Raw genomic sequence first — 20,233 nt, forward strand, 5'->3', positions numbered from 1 at the left:
TGGTTCAAATGTTTTGAAAAAATTATGAAAATCTTCTACATTACTGATATAACACAGTCATTATATTGGATTTTGATAACATGTCAAAATGTCTTGAATTTCATTTGTTCCAGAGTTCAGTTTACCATACATTTTCAGTTTCCACATAGCTCTTTGGTCTCCTAAAATTGATAAACTTCAATGTTTTTGCATTATTTTTAAGCCCTTCCATACTAGGTTGTCAATCTATATTCCCTGTGCTGGTCCCTCTTATACAAAAAGGATATTTTATGAAGGAGGAATGGTCAAGGTGATTTTAGGAAAGGGAAGCTATTAGGTTCTAAAACTAGCTAGACAGTTCATTCTTGAATGAATAATATTGTCAAGAATGAACATTTCCTAGAGGGTGTTTGTGTTTTCAGGGAGGGGATTTGGGCTATTTTATGTCTTTCCCCAATAACCAGCAAATACATTCCTTCTGCAATAGAGGCCATGCATTTGCTTAATATTATTTTAGTATCTGAAATTGCCTAAACAGTATCTTAGATATAGTACCTAATCAGTAAACACCTGTTTCATAATCAATGAACACCTGTTTAGCCTATGTAAATTGTTCTCTATCCACAGTTTTAAAAAGTTTTTATAGTGAGACCGATATGTTTCAATGTCCATCTCTTTCAGTACGTATTTCATCAAGAGAAAGTGCTTGGAAAATATAAGCCATGTGTTAGTGAATTGAAATAAAGTTTCATACAGGAGAAAAGTATCTTGACTACATGGCTTAACATGGCTTAATTAAAGGCAAAGAAGAATAAATTGCTTCATTGAGTAACATGGTAACACCTCAGGTGCTAACATACTGGATAATCTTTGGCAATTTGCTTAAGCTTACAGACTCACATGTATAAGAAAACTCAATAAAAACATAAAGAGCAATTTGATGTCTCCAGCAAAAGAAAGAATCTATAGTGACCATCGCCTAAAGAAGGGACATGAAATGATTTGCAGACAACTCAGGGTAACACACATTTTTGCTGTGTTGATGTATAACCCCAGGGAGACAGAAGTGCTTATTATTATCTTAGAGAAGCATAAGAAGGACTATATGGTTTAAAGGGAAACAGCTGGAGTGTGATCTAATCTCCATGTTCCAATTTACTTATGTATAAAACATGCATAAAAAATTAAACATCACTGAACAATTTGTCTGCTCTCTGTTCCTGGCATGCCTCAGCCCTGCCAGAGCGGCAGTATGGGCTTGAGAGAATCCAGGGATTTCTTTAAATAATAAACAGATTATTTAGAGAGCATAAATTATGCAAATTTAATATAAATTTGACTAAACCCTGGTAATTAAGGTTGAATCATAAATATATCCTTTTGTTCAAGCCTCCCTTTTTCATGCCACTTGACCCTCCCTTAACTGTGACAGCAGGAATGGCAGGGCTCTGCACCAGCTTTGGGGAGTGACATCAGATTAAATTAAGCACTCATGCATTTATGGATCAGCATAGAAAAGCAGGAATACAGCCATGAGGGATGAATAATGCATTAGAAAGTTGTTCTGTAGTTCCTTGGTCATGTGTAGAGAATGTGAACTAGTGATCCTATATGGAACTCTTGATAGGTTTATAATAAGAGACTAGTCTTTAAAATTTTAAATTATATCTTTCAATATTTTGGTAGAAAATGAAAGCAAAGGGATATAGTTTGGACTAGCATAATTTTCCAACAGTGTTGTAACTGAATACTGTTCTCAACACTGTGTTAAAACAAAAACAAGTAAGCAAAAATCACTCCTCAAACCTTAAAACTAAAAGTGAATATGTGAATCATTAGGGTGACTTAAAAAGAGTCAGTGAGAATGTGGAGGAACTGGGACCCTTGTTAGTGGGAAAACTAACAAGATTAGTAAAAAACTTAAAAATAGAGATACCATACAATCCTAAAGGTCTTCCCAGGTGGCACTAGTGGTTAACAACCTGTCAACCAATACAGGGGGAAGTAGGAAGTGTGGGTTTGATACCTGGGTTGGGAAATCCCATGGAGGAGAATATGGCAACCTACTCCATTATTCTAGCCTGGAGAATCTTATGGACAGAGGAGCCTGGCAGGCTCATACCATTGGGTCACAAGAGCCGAACACGACTGAAGTGACTGAGCACATGCATGCACATAGAAGTAACACAATTGAATGCTTAGAGCTGAATGGATAAACAAAATTTGGTATATACATCAGTTCAGTTCAGTTCAGTTGCTCAGTCTTATATGACTCGTTGCAACCCCACGGGTTGCAGCATGCCAGGCCTCCCTGTCCATCACCAACTCCCGGAGTTTACTCAAACTCATGTCATTTGAGTCAGTGATGCCTTCCAACCATCTCATCCTCTGTTGCCCCCTTCTCATCTTGCCTTCAATCTTTCACAGCATCAGAGTCTTTTCCAATACGTCAGGTCTTCACATCAGGTGGCCAAAATATTGGAGTTTCAGCTGCAGCATCAGTCCTTCCAATGAATATTCAGGAATGATGTCCTTTAGGATGGACTCCTTACTGTCCAAAGGACTCTTAAGAGTCTTCTCCAATACCACAGTTCAAAAGTATCAATTGTTCAATGCTCATCTTTCTTTATATTCCATCTCTCACATCCATATATGACTACTGCAAAAAATATACCTTTGACTAGAGGGACCTTTGTTGGCAAAGCAATATCTCTGCTTTTTAGTATGCTATCGAAGTTGGTCAAAACTTTTCTTCCAAGGAGCAGACTGGTTTCACTTTCATGGTTGCAGTCACCATCTGCAGTGATTTTGGAGCCCCTAAAAGTAGTCTGTCACTGTTTCCACTGTTTTCCCATCTATTTGCCATGAAGTAATGGGACCAGTAATGAAGAGGAACTAAAAAGCCTCTTGATGAAAGTGAAAGAGGAGAGTGAAAAAGTTGGCTTGAAGTTCAACATTCAGAAAACTAAGATCATGGCATCTGGTCCCATTCATGGCAAATAGATGGGGAAACAGTGGAAACAGTGTCAGACTTGATTTTGGGGGGCTCCAAAATCACTGCGGATGCTGATTGCAGCCATGAAATTAAAAGACACTTGCCTCGGAGAAGGCAATGGCAAGCCACTCCAGTACTCTTGCCTAAAAAATCCCATGGATGGAGGAGCCTGGTAGGCTGCAGTCCGTGGGGTCGCTATGGGTCGGACACGACTGAGCAACTTCACTTTCACTTTTCACTTTCACACATTGGAGAAGGAAATGGCAACCCACTCCAGTGTTCTTGCCTGGAGAATCCCAGGGACAGGGGAGCCTGGTGGGCTTCCGTCTATGGGGTCACACAGAGTCGGACACGACTAAAGTGACTTAGCAGTAGCAGCAGTACTCCTTGGAAGGAAAGTTATGACCAACCTAGATAGCACATTAAAAGCAGAGACATTACTTTGCCAACCAAATTCCGCCTAGTCAAGGCTATGGTTTTTCCAGTGGTCATGTATGGATGTGAGAGTTGGACTGTGAAGAAAGCGGATCGCCGAAGAATTGATGCTTTTGAACTGTGGTGCTGGAGAAGAATCTTGAGAGTCTCTTGGACTGCAAGGAGATCCAACCAGTCCATTCTAAAGGAGATCAGTCCTGGATGTTCATTGGAAGGACTGATGCTAAATCTGAAGCTCCAATACTTTGGCCACCTCATGCGAAGAGTTGACTCACTGGAAAAGACCCTGATGCTGGGAGGGACTGGGGACAGGAGGAGAAGGGGACGACAGAGAATGAAATGGCTGGATGGCATCACCGACTAGATGGAGGTGGGTTTGAGTGAACTCCGAGAGTTGGTGATGGACAGGGAGGCATGACGTTCTGTGATTCATGGGGTCGCAACGAGTTGGACACGACTGAGCAACTGAACTTAACTGAATGGAACCAGACTAAAACCATGATCTTAGTTCTCTGAATGCTGAGCCTTAAGCCAACTTTTTCACTCTCCACTTTCACATTCATCAAGAGGCTCTTTAGTTCTTCTTCACTTTCTGCTATAAGGGTGGTTGCATCTGCATATCTGAGGTTATTGATATTTCTCCCTGAAATCTTGACTCCAGCCTGTGCTTCATCCAGCCCAGCATTTCTCATGATGTACTCTGCATATAAATTAAATAAGCAGGGTGACAATATACAGCCTTGATGTAAACCTTTCCTGATTTGGAACCAGTCTGCTGTTCCATGTCCAGTTCTAGCTGTTGCCTCTTGAACTGCACACAGATTTCTTAGGTGGTCAGGTATTCCCATCTCTTTCATAATTTTCCAGAGTTCATTGTGATTCACACAGTCAAAGGCTTTGGCATAGTCAATAAAGCAGAAGTGGATATTTTTCTGCAACTCTCTCACTTTTTCTTTAATCCAAAAGATTTTGGCAATTTGATCTCTGGTTCCTCTTCCTTTTCTAATTTCAGCTTGAACATCTGGAAGTTCTTGGTTCATGTACTGTTGAAGCCTGGCTTGGAGAATTTTGATCATTACTCTGCTAGCATGTGAGATGAGTGCAATTGTGTGGCAGTTTGAACATTCTTTGATATTGCTTTTCTTTGGGATTGGAAAGAAAACTGACCTTTTCCAGTTCTGTGGCCACTGTTGAGTTTTCAAATTTACTGGCATGCTGAGTACAGCACTTTCACACATCACCTTTTAGGATTTGAAATAGATCAACTGGAATTCCATCACCTCCACTAGCTTTGCTCCTAAAGAAGCTTCCTAAGGTCCCGCTGACCTCGTATTCCACGATGTCTGGCTCTAGGTGAGTGATCACACCATCGTGATTATCTGGGTCATGAAGTTTTTTTGGTGTAGTTCTTCTTTGTATTCTTGCCACCTCTTCTTAATATCTTCTGCTTCTGTTAGGTCCACACCATTTCTGTCCTTTAATGTGCCCATCTTTGCATGAAATGTCCCCTTGGTATCTCTAATTTTGATGAAGAGGTCTCTAGTCTTTTCCATTCTATTATTTTCCTCTATTTCTTTGCGTTGATCACAAGGGATGCTTTCTTATCTCTCCTTGCTATTCTTTGGAACTCTGCATTCAAATGGGTTTATCTTTCCTTTTCTCATTTGCCTTTCACTTCTCCTCTTTTCACAGCTGTTTGTAAGACTTCCTCAGACAACCATTTTGCCTCTTTGCATTTCTTTTTCTTGGGGATGGTCTTGATCACTGCCTCCTGTACAATGTCACCAACCTCCATCTTCAGGCACTCTGTCTATCAGATCTAATCCCTTGAATCTATTTGTCACTTCCACTGTATAATCATAAGGGATTTGATTTAAATCATACCTAAATGGTCTAGTGTTCTTCCCTGTTTTCTTTAGGTCAGAATTTTGTAACAAGGAGTTCATGATCTGACCCACAGTCAACTCCTGGTCTTGTTTTTGCTGACTGTATAGGGCTTCTCCATCTTTGGCTGCCAAGAATTAATCAATCTGATTTTGACATTGACCATCTGGTGATGTGTGTGTGTAGAGTCTTCTCTTGTGTTGTTGGAAGAGGGTGTTTGCTATGACCCCTGCATTATCTTGGCAAAACTCCTTTAGACTTTGCCCTGCTTCATTCTGTTCTCCAAGGCCAATTTTCCCATTACTTCTGGTATTTCTTTACTTCTTACTTTTGCATTCCAGTTCCCTATAATAAAAAGGACATCTTTTTTGGGTGTTAGTTCTAGAAGGCCTTGTAGGTCTTCATAGAATTGTTTAGCTTCAATTTCTTCAGCATTATTGGTTGGGCCATAGACTTGGATTACTGTGATATTGAATGATTTGCCTTGGAAACAAACAGATATCATTCTGTTATTTTTGAGATTTCAGCCAAGAACTGCATTTCAGACTCTTTTTGACTATGATGGCTACTCCATTTCTTCTAAGGGATTCTTGCCCACAGTAGTAGATACAATATTCATCTGAGTTACATTCACCCATTCTAGTCCATTTTAGTTTGCTGATTCTTAAAATACCCATGTTCACTCTTACCATCTCCTGTTTGAGCACTTCCAATTTGTCTTGATTCATGGACATAAAATTCCAGGTTCCTATGCAATATTGCTCTTTATGTCATCGGACTTTACTTCCATTACCAGTCACATCCACAACTGCGTGTCATTTTTGCTTTGGCTCCGTCTCTTCATTCTTTCTGGTCTTATTTCTCCACTGATCTCCAGTAGCCAATTGGGCACCTACCGACCTGGGAAATTCATCTTTCACTGTCCTATCTTTTTGCCTTTTCATACTGTTCATGGGGTTCTCAAGGCAGGAATACTGAAGTGGTTTGACATTCCCTTCTCCATTGAACCACATTTTGTCAGAACTCTCCAGTATGACCCATCTGTCTTGGGTGGCCCTACAGGCATGGCTCATAGTTTCATTGAGTTAGACAAGGTTGTTTTCCATGTGATCAGTTTGGTTAATTTTCTGTGATTGTGGTTTTCATTCTTTCTGGTGGACTGCCATCTATGGGGTCACACAGAGTCGGACACAACTGAAGTGACGTAGCAGCAGTAGCAGCCCTCTGATGAAGAAGGATAAGAGGCATATGGATGCTTCCTGATGGGAGAGACTGACTGAGGGGGAAACTGTGTCTCTTTCTGGTGGGTGGGGCCATGCTTAGTAAATATTTAAATATATTTTCTGTTGAATGGCAAGGATTTTCCTGGTGGCTCAGATGGTAAAGTGTCTGTCTACAATGCGGGAGACCTGGGTTCGATCCCTGGGTAGGGAAGATTCCCTGGAGAAGGAAAAGGCAAACCACTCCAGTATTCTTGCCTGGAAAATCCCATGGATGGAGGAGCTTGGTGCAGGCTACTGTTCATGGAGTCACAAAGAGTCAGGCAGGACTGAGCGACTTCACTTCACTTCTTTTGAATGGCAAGGCTGTGTTCCCTCCCTGTTATTTGGCCTGAGGCCAAACTGTGGTGGAAGTAATGAAGATAATGGTGACCTCCTTCAAAAGGTCCCAACCAGGCAATGCTATACTCAGTGCCCCCAATCCCTCAGCAGGCCACTACCAACCCACACCTCCACTGGAGACTCCTGGACTCTCACAGGCAACTCTGGGTCAGTCTCTTGTGGGGTCACTCCTCCTTTTTCCTGTGCCCTGGTGATAACAAAGTTCTGTTTGTGCCCTCCCAGAGTCTGTTTCCCAGTCCTTTGTAAGTTCTGGTGACTCTGTGGTGGATTAATGGTGACCTCCTCCAAGAGGGTTTATGCCATATCCAGGTCTACTGCACCCAGAGCTCTTGCCCCCGCAGCAGTCCACTGCTGACCTGTACCTCTTCAGGAGACACACTAACACATAAAATGTACTATTACTCAGTAATAAAATGAAGGAAATTCTAACATATGTTACAGAATAAATGAAATTTGTGGCTATTATACTAAGTGGAATAGAAGTGAAGTGAAGTCGTTCAGTCGTGTCCAACTCTTTGTGATCCTATGGACTGTAGCCTACAAGGCTCCTCTGTCCATGGAATTTTCCAGGCAAGAGTACAGGTGTGGGTTGCTGTTTCCTTCTCCAGGGGATCTTCCCTACCCAGGGACCTGGGTCTCCCACATTGTAAGCAGGTGCTTTACCATCTGAGCCACGAGGGAAGCCCCAAACTAAGTCCTAACCATAAACAAAACTCTTTCCTCAGGGTTCACTTTTCACAAACCTTTCTGTATCCATTACTGTGGTCTTCCATCCTAGAAAGCCACCTGAAAATCAGGCTTACTTCCTTTCCTTCATAAAATGCAATTTCATTCCTGATACCTTTTTTACTGAAAACACACTTCCTACTTCCCTTAAGCAGCCAAGAACTGACTTTTATATTAGCATTTTATAGATTGGTGAGCATAAATACCAGTGGTAATTTCTAAAATCTTTGTTTTCTTAGAACACTTTAGGATGACACCAAACATCATTTATTTTGAATCCTAAATCTCTTTCTCTGTAAAAGGTAGTGTTTAATAGTAAATGTTTCAAATTCTTATTTTATTTGGAAATGGCTTAGCTATTCAATGGACTTCCAACACTTAGTTTAGCACAATCCTTAGAAGTTCAAGTTACCCCAATATGGGTAGACTATTTTAGACAGATATTCCTAATAGAGTTCTCATTTCATTTACATTTTTTTAGAAGTTTTCCTCACTTGAGGTAATTTCCTTGCTGACAAATTTGTAACAGATATACTAATATTTAACTTATATTAAACTTAGGTATAATGAAAATATTCTGCTTAATGTTAATTACTCTTAGACATACCTACATTATTTAGATCAACAAACATTAATATCAGGTATTTAATACTGAATATTTCCCAGTTCACATGAACCTGAAATTCATTTAGGTAACTTTCTCTGGTATTTAGAATTGTAAGTGCTTACTTTTTTTTTTTAAGGCCAATTAGATTAGATCTCATTTACAAACTGATCTCAGCAATCAGCAATATTATAAAAAAAAAAAAAAAAACAAAGACACACACTGAGATTTCCAAACTTAGTTATAAATAAAAAAATGTTTGGAGTAAGATTTTAAAAAGCTTTATTCCCCTTTTTGTTCCTTTTGGTTTTAGGAATCAGATATGGTTTAGATAAGTGATCCAGAGAGCTCTGGTCTAAAGTTATGGGAGGAGTTATTTCCTCAGGGCAAGAATTCTTAAGGAGATCATTTTTTTCTTCAAGTTTCCTCTGGAGTCTAAAGAATATTGTGACCACATTGTCAAAAATTATAATTTTTTTTTTTTTTTTGGTGACCATAGTTTTATAGCCAAAATTTAGACCAACTAGACCAAAACAAGCCACTCCAGTACTCTTGCCTAGAAAATCCCACGGATGGAAGAGCCTGGTGGGCTTCAGTCTATGGGGTCGCTAAGGGTCAGACATGACTGAGCGACTTCACTTTCACTTTTCACTTTCACACATTGGAGAAGGAAATGGCAACCCACTCCAGTGTTCTTGCCTGGAGAATCCCAGGGAAGGGGGAGCCTGGTGGGCTTCCGTCTATGGGGTCACACAGAGTCAGACACGACTGAAGTGACTTAGCAGCAGCAGCAGCAGACCAAAATTTAGTACTCAACTTGGCCCCGATAACAAGGGTAGGTTGGTTCCAGCAGGGATTGTCCCTCTGGGGAAGTAGGTGTTTTAGTTTGATCAGCCCCAGGCTGTTAATTACAGGAGGAAATCCTGGACATAAGGGAACTTCAGTTCATTTTCCTATAGTATGTCAATAAAGATTTAATATTTTTAGACCCTTTTTCTTGTCATTGGATCATAGCTATAGATTAACCAGTCATTTAAAAAATTTTCTCAAGGGATTCCCAGGTGGGGTGTGGAACCTTAGAGTGAACAATTCACATATTAGCTTGAACAGTTTGTACCAGATGTCTGTGCACTCAAATCAAACCAACAAACCAAACCAAATGAGAACTTCACTTCTCCAGCCAGGAGTCACACTCCAAATAAAACAAAAAGCAAAGAGATGCCCAGAAATCAAAAGCAAAGTGCAAGAGTGCCCCCAAAAGATGGTAAAGTGATGATCCAAAATCAAAAGCCAAATGGCATAAATGCCAAACGTGACCTCCCAGTTCCACTAGACCTGTGACCTGGCAAAGTCAGTGCTAGCAGGCTTTTTAGTTCTGATACTTTCAAGCAATTTCTTGTTGATTTTCTACAAAGAATTTACTGTATCATTTCCTGTTTTAGAAGCTTCTAGATACCTGTCAATGCATGGCCGGCCTTTTTTAATTGTGCACCCAAAAATATCAATTTTAGAATATTAAAAAACCCTCAATTTGGCCATTTTAGATTAAGATCTCTTTTAGTATAATTTTGCCAATTAACTAGGTACTTGCAAGTATGAGCTCCGTGTGTGTTGTACATGAGTGTTAGTCAGAGGATGGCTTTCTGACACCTCTTCGTTTCTATTTTTGAGAGATTATGTATACCATTTTAAGCTGAATTTGTCAGGGATAAAAGTCACTAGTGAACTTGTGTAGTGGTCCCATGTGCTACTTGTGAGCTTAACTCCTTGAGGAGTCACCCCGGAGTCTTCAGCTCATCTTAGGTGTCTCCGATTCTGCCTCCGGCAATCTAAGACCATCGTGGCTGCTCAGGTAGCTGAATGGCAGTTCTTATTTGCGGTTTTTCTTGGTGACTGAGAAGTTTACGGAGTGGTAGAGGCCTAGTCCTCATACCGTGCAGTGGTCCCATAGGGAAACCCACTCATTAATTAAAATACTTGTTCATCTGGGGGTCACACATAAGTGAAATAAGTCTGTCACAAAAAAGACAAACACTGTGTGATTCCATTTATATAAGGTATCTGGAAGAGTCAAACTCACAGAAATAGAAAGGTGTTTGGTGGTTTCCAGGAGTTGAGAGGATAGGTAATTTGGGAGTTGCTGTTACGAAATACAGAGTTTCAGTTTTGTGAGATAAAAAAGTTCTGGAATTTGTTTGCAAAACAGTATTATTATCCTTCACATCCTTGAACTGTACAATTAGAAATTGTTAAGATGATAAATTTTGTGTATAAATTTTTAATCACAATAAATTTTTTGTGAAGTCTATATCAATAATTGTCATTCTCCCATTTACAATATCTATCAAAGGAGAAAGCTCTGTACCAGCTTCAGGTCCTGATAGGCATGGCCTGATATAATGGAGACTGGTTTTATGGTCAAACAGGCCTTATCTGAACCCTCATTTCATTTCTAACTGCACAGTGATCTTTTATATCATCAACACAGGAAGCCAAAATTTTTGTCTTAGTGTATGAGGTCTCATATGATCAGATGATAAACACCTCAGAAAATTCCTTTATGTTCCTGCCATGCTCAGAGTCTTTACTAGGGAAATGGGTTGTGCCATTTTTTTCTGCCTCTACTGAGTTGGTTGTGTCGCTTATTTTTTACATAAAATGGTGAAAAAGAGAAACCATACCATTTTTCAAATAGTAAATCAATATTGAATTCCTGGAATAAACTGCACTTGTCATTGCATCTTATTCTTTTAATAAATTGTTAGATTTTATTTGCTGAAATCATGTTTAAGATTTTTACATTTATGTTCAGTAGGAATCTTGATATCTATTTTCCCTTATTTAATTTTGATATCAAGGTAATTCTGATCCTAGAATATAAAAATAGGAAATATTTCCTCCACTTAATTTTTGGGGAATAATTTGTATAGAGTTGGTATCTTTTCTTATTCAATTGTTTTATATATTTAATCAGTCTTTTGTAGAAAAGTTTAAAATTACATGTTTAGTGTCAACAAATACAGGGCTATCCATTTATTCTTGAGTGAGTTTGGTAGGAATTTATACATTTTATCTTTCACATTTATTGCAAGGAGTTATTAATCACATTATTTATTTTTATAACATTATTTTTAATATCTTTAAAAACTGAGGTTATGCCACCTCTCATTACTGATACTGACCATTTGTGTCATCTTTTTTTCTTGATCAGTACCCTTAGAGTTTTAACAATTTTGTTTATCTTCTCAAAGTTCTAGCTTTTTGTTTCATTTATTTTGTGCATAGTTTTCTATTTTTGGTCTCAATCTTTTCCTTTGAACTTTATTGTCCCATTCTTCTACATTCTTTTGGTTTTATTAGGTGACTTGGTTAAGATTTTTAAGATAGAAGCTGAAGAACTTGATTTGAGATTAGTCTTCTCTGTTGCAATTACTTGGTGATGTAAGCTTCTCTGATGGATTGCTTTAGCAGTAATCCACAATTTTATATAGTCAATTTTCATTTGTATTCAATTGAAAAATATATTTTCATTTCCCTTTTAATTATCTTATCCTATTAGTTATTTAGAAATATTATTTAGTTTCCTATTGTTCAGGATTTTCCAGAAATACTTCTGTTATTTATTTCTAATATAATTCCACTGTGGTCAGACAGCATAGTTTGTATGACTTAAGTATTTTTAATTTATTAAGTTGGCTTTTTGTTCTAGAATTTTGATATCGTAAAAGTTATTTCATGTGTACTTGAGATGAATGGGTATTCATGTAAATGTAAATTAGGTCAAGTTACTGGATAATGTATCTTAAATATTCTATATTACTGCTGATGGTTTGGCTCGATATAGAATTCTTTGTTGGTTGTTTTTTTTTTCTTGTATTAAAGGTATTTCTCTAATATCATTTCACTTACATGGTTTATGAAAAGAAATTTGCCCCTATTCTTATCCCTTTTTCTATAACTGTAACATATCTTTTTCTTTGGTTACTTATTATATTACTGTTTTTCATTGATTATAGTAAATTTGACTAAAATGTGCTTTGGCATTCTTTCCTTCGTAAGTCTTGTGCTAGGAGTTCATTGAGGTTCTTGGATGTGTGGGTTCATAGCTTTTGATAAAATTTTGGAAAAGTCCACTCATTAAATTTTTTCCCAAACTTTTTGAGGTCTCCATTTGCGTATATATTAGGCTGTTCAATGTTGCCCAGCATTTCAGGGAATGTCTATTTATATTTAAAAATTTTATTACTGTGCTTTATTTTGGATGATTTCTTTTATTATGTCTGAAAATGTACTAATCTTTTCTTCTGTAAGGTTTAATCTTTTTAAAATTTCATTCAGTGTGTTTTCACCTGGACATTAGAGCTTTATCTAATTATATACCTATTCTTAACATTTTTATGTCTCTCCTTAATATTCTGAACATGCAGAGTGCAGTTATAATAACTATTTATATGTTTTTGTACAGATTCAGTCAGATTGAGAAAATTTAGAATGATTTTTTTTACTTCAGTAAGAATTATGTGTTCTAGCTTCTTTCATGACTTTTATTTTGATTATGAGCCAGATATTGCTAATTTTGGCCAGTTAAATGTTATATTTTTCCTATAAATATTTTAGGTCTTTGCTCTGGGATGCAGTTAAGTTGTTAGGAAACAACTGGATCTTTTCAGGTTTTGATTTTAAGATGTATTAGTTAGTAATGATCTGAGTGGTATTGATTATTTAACCCAGTGCTCAATTATGTATGGCATTTTCAATTATTGCTCCTGGGAATAGACAAAATCCCAAATTTCTTTGAGTATGAGGTACTGTTTCCTCTAATTATTTAAGGTGGTTCTTTTCCCAGCCTTGAGTAGTTTTCTGGACAAATGCTTTTTTGAGGATTCTTATGAATATGTGAAGAAGACCTTAGGAGATCTCCAAAAGTTTTTCTGGGTGTAGTTTCATCCCCTTTGGTAATATGTCTTACAATCCATGGCTGCCTTACTTTTCCAGGCTCTCAGTTTCACTTCCTTAACCCAAATATACCACTTGATTATACCTAGGTGCCCACCTTCCTGTGCCCATCCTGGGAAATTAACCACTGGATTCTAGGTTAGTGAATATCATGGAAGTGGAGGAGGAAATATTTTTAAATGCAACCCATACAAATAGGTTTTTAGCATTTAGCAAATATTATCATGTTTTCTTCAGTTTTTCTTTTGTACTCTTGTTTTTTAAAAGCCAACCTGCTGCTGCTTCTAAATCGTTTCAGTCATGTCCAACTCTGTGTGACCCCATAGACGGCAGCCTACCAGGCTCCACCATCCCTGGGATTTTCCAGGCAAGAGTACTGGAGTGGGGTGCCATTGCCTTCTCTGATATTACAAAAATTCTTAACACATTCTTCATTTTCCCTATACAATGAGTTGGTCTTTAGAGACTACACATGAACCAAATAAAACTTATTTAACCAGAAAAGTGAGATAAAAGTGTAATGATTGCTTATGTGAATGACTACCCACAACCTCCTGGCTAAAAACAAACAACAAACTAAAAGGGATAAGAAAAATAATATATAAACAGAATGAGACTATAAAGATAGAGAAATTACATGAAGGATCCAAGCAGACATCCTAGAGTTGAAAAACACAGTAACTGAAATTAAAAGATTATTTTAGAGATTGAATAAGAGATTTGAGCAGGCAGAATAATAATAAGCAAACTACAAGGCAAGACAGTTAAAAGTATTGAGTCTGCAAAGTAAAAGGAAAAAGAATAAAGAAGACTAACTAGAATTTAAAGGACCTGTGAGACATTATTAAGTAGATAAGTGCACAAATAGGAGAGTCCCAAGAGGAGAAGAAAGAGGTGAAAAAAATAGTTGAGAAAATGATTGCAACAAATCACCAACTTCTGAGGAAAAACATGATTAAACATCCAAGAAACTAAACAAACCAGGAATAGAATTAATTCTAAGAAATCTAACCAGAGACACATTACACAAGCCTTGAATGCCAAAGAGAAAGACAGAATCTTGAAAACAGCCAAAAAGGAAGCAACTCATTATGTTCAAATGATTCTTCAAAAATTAATAACTGACTTCTCATTGGAGAACCTGAATAACAGAAGTTACTGGGATAAAATAGATGAAGTGCTGTCAGAGGGGGAAAAAAGCTGAAGACTTCCAAAACTATCCTTCAAAAACAAGTGGGAAATTAAGACATTTGCAAATGAACAATAAAAAATGGAATTAATTACCACTATAATTTTTTTGCAAAATATGTGAAAAGGAATCCTTCAGATTACAAAGAGATAATACTAGACAATAACTCAAAGCCACATGAAAAAGTAAAAATCTCCAGTAAAGGTAAATACATGGGCATATATAAAAATCAGTATTTTATCTTGGGTTTGTAACTACAGCTTTTATTTCCCACAGGATTTTAAAGACAAATTTATTAAAATAATCCTAAATATGTTAACAGACATGCAATATTTGTGTGGAGTCACTCAGTCATGTCCTATTCTTTGTGACCCCATAGACTGTAGTCCGCCAGGCTCCTCTGTCCATGGGGATTCTCTAGGCAACAATACTGGAGTGGGTTGCCATGCCCTCCTCCAGGAGATTTTCCCAACCCAGGGATCAAATCCAGGTCTCCCACATTGCGGGCAATCCTTTACCATCTGAGCCAACAAGGAAGCCCAGACACACATTATTTAAAGATATATTAATGACAACAATATTTGTAGGGAAGAACTGTGAGATATAGGAGAAGAGTTTTGAATGCTGCTGAAATTGAGCTGGATCAATATGAACTAAAGAGCCTGTTGACAAGGGTGAAAGAAGAGAGTGAAAAAAACTGGCTTAAAACTCAACATTCAAAAAGCAAAGATAATGACATCTAGTCTCATCACTTCTTGGCAAATAGATTGGGGAAAAAATGGAAACTGACAGGTTTTATTTTCTTGGGCTCCAAAATAATCAAATAGTGACTGAAGCCACAAAATTTAAAAGCTTTCTCCTTGGAAGAAAAGCTATGACAAACCTAGATCATGTATTAAAAAGCAGAGACATCACTTTGCAGACAAAGGTCTGTATATTAAAGCTATGGTTTTTCTGGTAGACATGTACAGATGTAAGAGCTGGATCATCAAGAAGATGTGGACCACCAAAGAATTGATGCTTTCAAACTATGGTGCTGGAGAAGACTCTTAAGAGTCTTTGGACTAAAATGAGATCAAACCAGTCAATCTGAAAGGAAATCAAGCCTGAATATTAATTGTAAGGACTGATGCTGAAACTTCAATACTTTGGCCACCTGATGCAAAGAGCTGACTCCATTGGAAAAGACCCTGATGCTGCTAAATATTGAGGGCAGGAGGAGAAGGGTGCTACAGAGGATGAGATGTTTAAATGCCATCACTGACTCAACGGACATGAGTTTGAACAAATTCCGGGAGAGTGAAGGACAGGGAAGTTTGGCATGGTGCAGTCCATGGGGTTGCAAAGAGTTGGACATGACTTAGCAACTGAACAACAGTATGAGCTAGATTGTTATAACTTTAACAAGTGTACTTTTCAAATACAAACCAACCAATTAAGAGTTAACACTCTCAAAACCATCTGTATCAGGCTAGGGCAGGGGTACTATCCACCTCCCATAGCCACCCCAGGACCAGTTACCAAACAACTAGGTGCATCCTCTTTTCCATTGAAATGATGCAAACGTGACAGTCCTTCATCTGCATATCCTGCCTTTCCCTTTCTTTCCCACAGAAATCACAATAAATTATCTTGTTTTGATCCTGCCCCTCCCTTTGCCTCCTGACAGATCCTGGTGTTTCACTAAGACCCCTTTCTATGGCATGACACAACTTCTTCTCTTGGGAACTATGAATAGCATATTACCTTTTCAATGGCCAATGTCTCCTGATTTGATGGACTCATTAATACATTAGATTTTCTATTTATACACCATATCTTCAAAGAAATTTTAGAGAGAATTAACATCAATACTTCTGAAATGCTTTCCCAAATTAGAAGACAAGACTTCCTAATTCATTCTGTAAGCCAGCAATACGCAGAAGCCAGAATAAGACACTGTAAGGTCAAATATAGCATACCAACATCCCTTAGGAATATAGACACATAAATCTGGGAAAAAACTAGCAAATTAAATACAACAGAATATTAGTAGAATGATATACCATGACAAGATAAAATTTATCTCAGAGGGCAAAGGGTTTCATGATAAGAAAATCAACCTGTGGCACACACCACATTCAGTTCAGTTCAGTTCAGTTCAGTTCAGTTCAGTTGCTCAGTCATGTCCGACTTTTTGCAACCCCATGAATCACAGCACGCCAGGCTTCCCTGTCCATCACCAACTCCTGGAGTTCGCTCAAACTCATGCCCATCAAGTCGGTGATGCCATCCAGCCATCTCATTCTCTGTCATCCCCGTCTCTTCCTGCCCCCAATCCCTCCTAGCATCAGACTGTTTTCCAGTGAGTCAACTCTTCACATGAGGTGGCCAAAGTACTGGAGTTTCAGCTGTAGCTTCAGTCCTTCCAATGAACATCCAGGACTGATCTCCTTTAGAATAGACTGGTTGGATCTCCTTGCAGTCCAAGGGACTCTCAAGAGTCTTCTCCAGCACCACAGTTCAAAAGTATCAATTCTTCAGCGATCAGCTTTCTTCACAGTCCAACTCTCACATCCATACATGACCACGGGAAAAACCATAGCCTTGACTAGACGGACCTTCCTTGGCAAAGTAATGTCTCTGCTTTTTAATATGCTATCTATGTTGGTCATAACTTTCCTTCCAAGAAGCAAACGTCTTTTAATTTCATGGCTGCAATCAGCATCTGCAGTGATTTTGGAGCCCAAAAAAATAAAGTCTGACACTGTTTCCACTGTTTTTCCATCTATTTCCCAGGAAGTGATGGGACCAGATGCCATGATCTTCTGAATGTTGAGCTTCAAGCCAACATTTTCACTCTCCTCTTTCACTTTCATCAAGAGGCTTCTTAGTTCCTCTTCACTTTCTGCCATAAGGGTGGTGTCATCTGCATATCTGAGGTTATTGATATTTCTCCCGGCAATCTTGATTCCAGCTTGTGCTTCTTCCAGCCCAGTGTTCCTCATGATGTACTCTGCATATAAGTTAAATAAGCAGGGTGACAATACAACTTTGACATACTCCTTTTCCTATTTGGAACCAGTCTGTTGTTCCATGGCCAGTTCTAGCTGTTGCTTCATGTCCTGCATACAGGTTTCTCAAAAGGCAGGTCAGGTGGTCTGGTATTCCCATCTCCTTCAGAATTTTCCACAGTTTATTGTGATTCACACAGTCAAAGGCTTTGGCATAGTCAATGAAGCAGAAATAGATGTTTTTTTGGAACTCTCTCACTTTCTCCATAATCCAGCGGATGTTGGCAATTTGATCTCTGGTTCCTCTGCCTTTTCTAAAACCTGCTTGAACATCTGGAATTTCACAGTTCACATATTGCTGAAGCCTGGCTTGGAGAATTTTGAGCATGGCTTTACTAGCATGTGAGATGAGTGCAATTGTGCAGTAGTTTGAGCATTCTTTGGCATTGCCTTTCTTTGGGATTGGAATAAAGACTGATCTTTTCCAGTCTTGTGGCCACTGCTGAGTTTTCCAAATTTGCTGGCATATTGAGTGCAGCATTTTCACAGCATCATCTTTCAGGATTTGAAATAGCTCAACTGGAATTCCATCACCTCCACTAGCTTTGTTCATAGTGATGCTCTCTAAGGCCCACTTGACTTCACATTCCAAGAGGTCTGGTTCCAGGTGAGTGATCACACCATCGTGATTATCTTGGTCATGAAGATTTCTTTTGTACAGTTCTTCTGTTTATTCTTGCCACCTCTTCTTAATATCTTCTTCTTCTTTTAGGTCCATACCTTTTCTGTCCGTTATGAGACCATCTTTCCATGAAATGTTCCCTTGATAGCTCTAATTTTCTTGAAGAGATCTCTTGTTTTTCCTATTCTGTTGTTTTCCTCTATTTCTTTGCATTGATTGCTGAGGAAGGCTTTCTTATCTCTCCTTGCTATTCTTTGGAACTCTGCATTCAGATGCTTATATCTTTCCACATTAAATAGAATTAATGAAAGACACACACATGATTGTCTCATTTGACTCAAAAAGTACAACTGACAAAATGAAACACGCTTCCATGCTAATATCTCTAAGAATTCTAGGAATATAAGTAAATTTTCAAAGCATGATTATTAATGAAAACCCCACAAATAAGATTATGCTTATTGGAAAAACACTTAATTTTTTTCCACTAGGATCAGAAATAAGACAAGGAAGCTTGCTTTTATTACTGCCATTCAACATTGCACTGGAAACTGTAGCCAGAATATTTAGAAAACAGACAAAATAAAATAAAAGCACCTAAGTTGGAAAGAAAGAGATAAAACTCTATCTCTATTCAGAGATGGCATGATTCTAAATATGGAAAACCCTAAATGATCCACAAAAAAAGTGACCAGAGCTATAAAATAGATTCAACAAAGCAGAATGACACAAGATCAAAATGCAAAAGTCAATTGTGTTTCTATACTGTCACAGGGGACATTTTGAAAAGGAAATTAAAAGCAACTGTTTATAAGAGCATACAATAGAATAAAATACCTAATGAAAGTAAAGTGAAAGTCTCTCAGTCCTGTCTGACTTTTTGTGACCCTGTTCACTTAGTCAACGGAATTCTCCAGGCCAGAATACTGGAGTGGGTAGCTTTTCTCTTCTCCAGGGGATCTTCCCAACACAGGAATCAAACCCAGGTTTCCCACATTGCAGGTTGATATCTAGGAATACATTTAACTACAAACTGAAACACTTATACACTGAAAACAGCAAGATAATTTCTGAAAGAAGTGGAGAATACCTAAAATTAATTGAAAAATATTTCATAGCCCATGGGTAAAAGACTTAATACTGTTAATATGTCAAAGCTACCTAAAGCACCAATCTATGGATTTAACACCATCCTTATCAAAGTTCTGCCTGCCTTTTCTTTAGAAATGGAAAAGTTATTCTTGAAATACATATGGAATTACAAATCAAATGTACATCAAAAGATAAATATTCAATGGAATATTATTCAACTATATAAATTAATGAAGTTTTGATACATATTAAAACAGATAAAATTTTATAACATGCTAAATGAAATAAACTATATACAGAATAAATATTGTGTGGTTTCACTTATATAAAATATATAGAATAGATAAATTTATAGAAACATAAAGTAGATTAGTGGCTATCTGGAGCTGTTGGAAGTGGGAATGGATGCAAAGTTTGTGTTTTAAAAAAAACGTAGCTTGTGTTTGAAATGATGAGAAAGTCTGGAATTATTGGGGATGGTTTATATAGCATTGTGACTATAATCAATGTCCCTGAATTCTTCACTTAAAACTGGTTAAACTGGAAAAGTTTATATTTATATACCACAATAAAAATTTTAAACAGACAACTAGGTTAAAACTCTTGCCATTCTTTGCTGCATATTTGATACTAGACAGGTCACTTTACCTCTCTTCCTTACTTTATTCACTTGAAATTGTAAACAACAAAGTTTTTATTCTATGCTAATATGAGACATTAAGTAAATTACATTGCCTAAGAATGGTGCATGGCAGAGCACCCTGGACATAATGGGTGCTTCATTTACACTTATTTTCCTTCTTTTCCTTCCTTCCTTTCCCTTTTTTATTTTTTTGCTTCAATTGATTAACCCGTTTTTACAAAATGACTCAGGCATACTTCTAGTAGTATTTTTTAAACAAAATATTTTGGTTTTTAGAATAGCTTTAGATTTTTAAAAGTGATAAAGAAAGTTCCCATGTAGCCCATGTCCAGTTTTGCCTATCATTGCTATACATTAGTATAGTACGTTTGCCACAATTAGTAAACTAATATTAATTCATTATTGTGAAGGAAGAAATTAAATAGTCTGTTCA

Source organism: Moschus berezovskii, chromosome 2, assembly GCF_049115385.1.
Source record: "Moschus berezovskii isolate FMDL1 chromosome 2, NW_MosBer_1.0, whole genome shotgun sequence".
Classification (NCBI taxonomy): Eukaryota; Metazoa; Chordata; class Mammalia; order Artiodactyla; family Moschidae; genus Moschus; species Moschus berezovskii.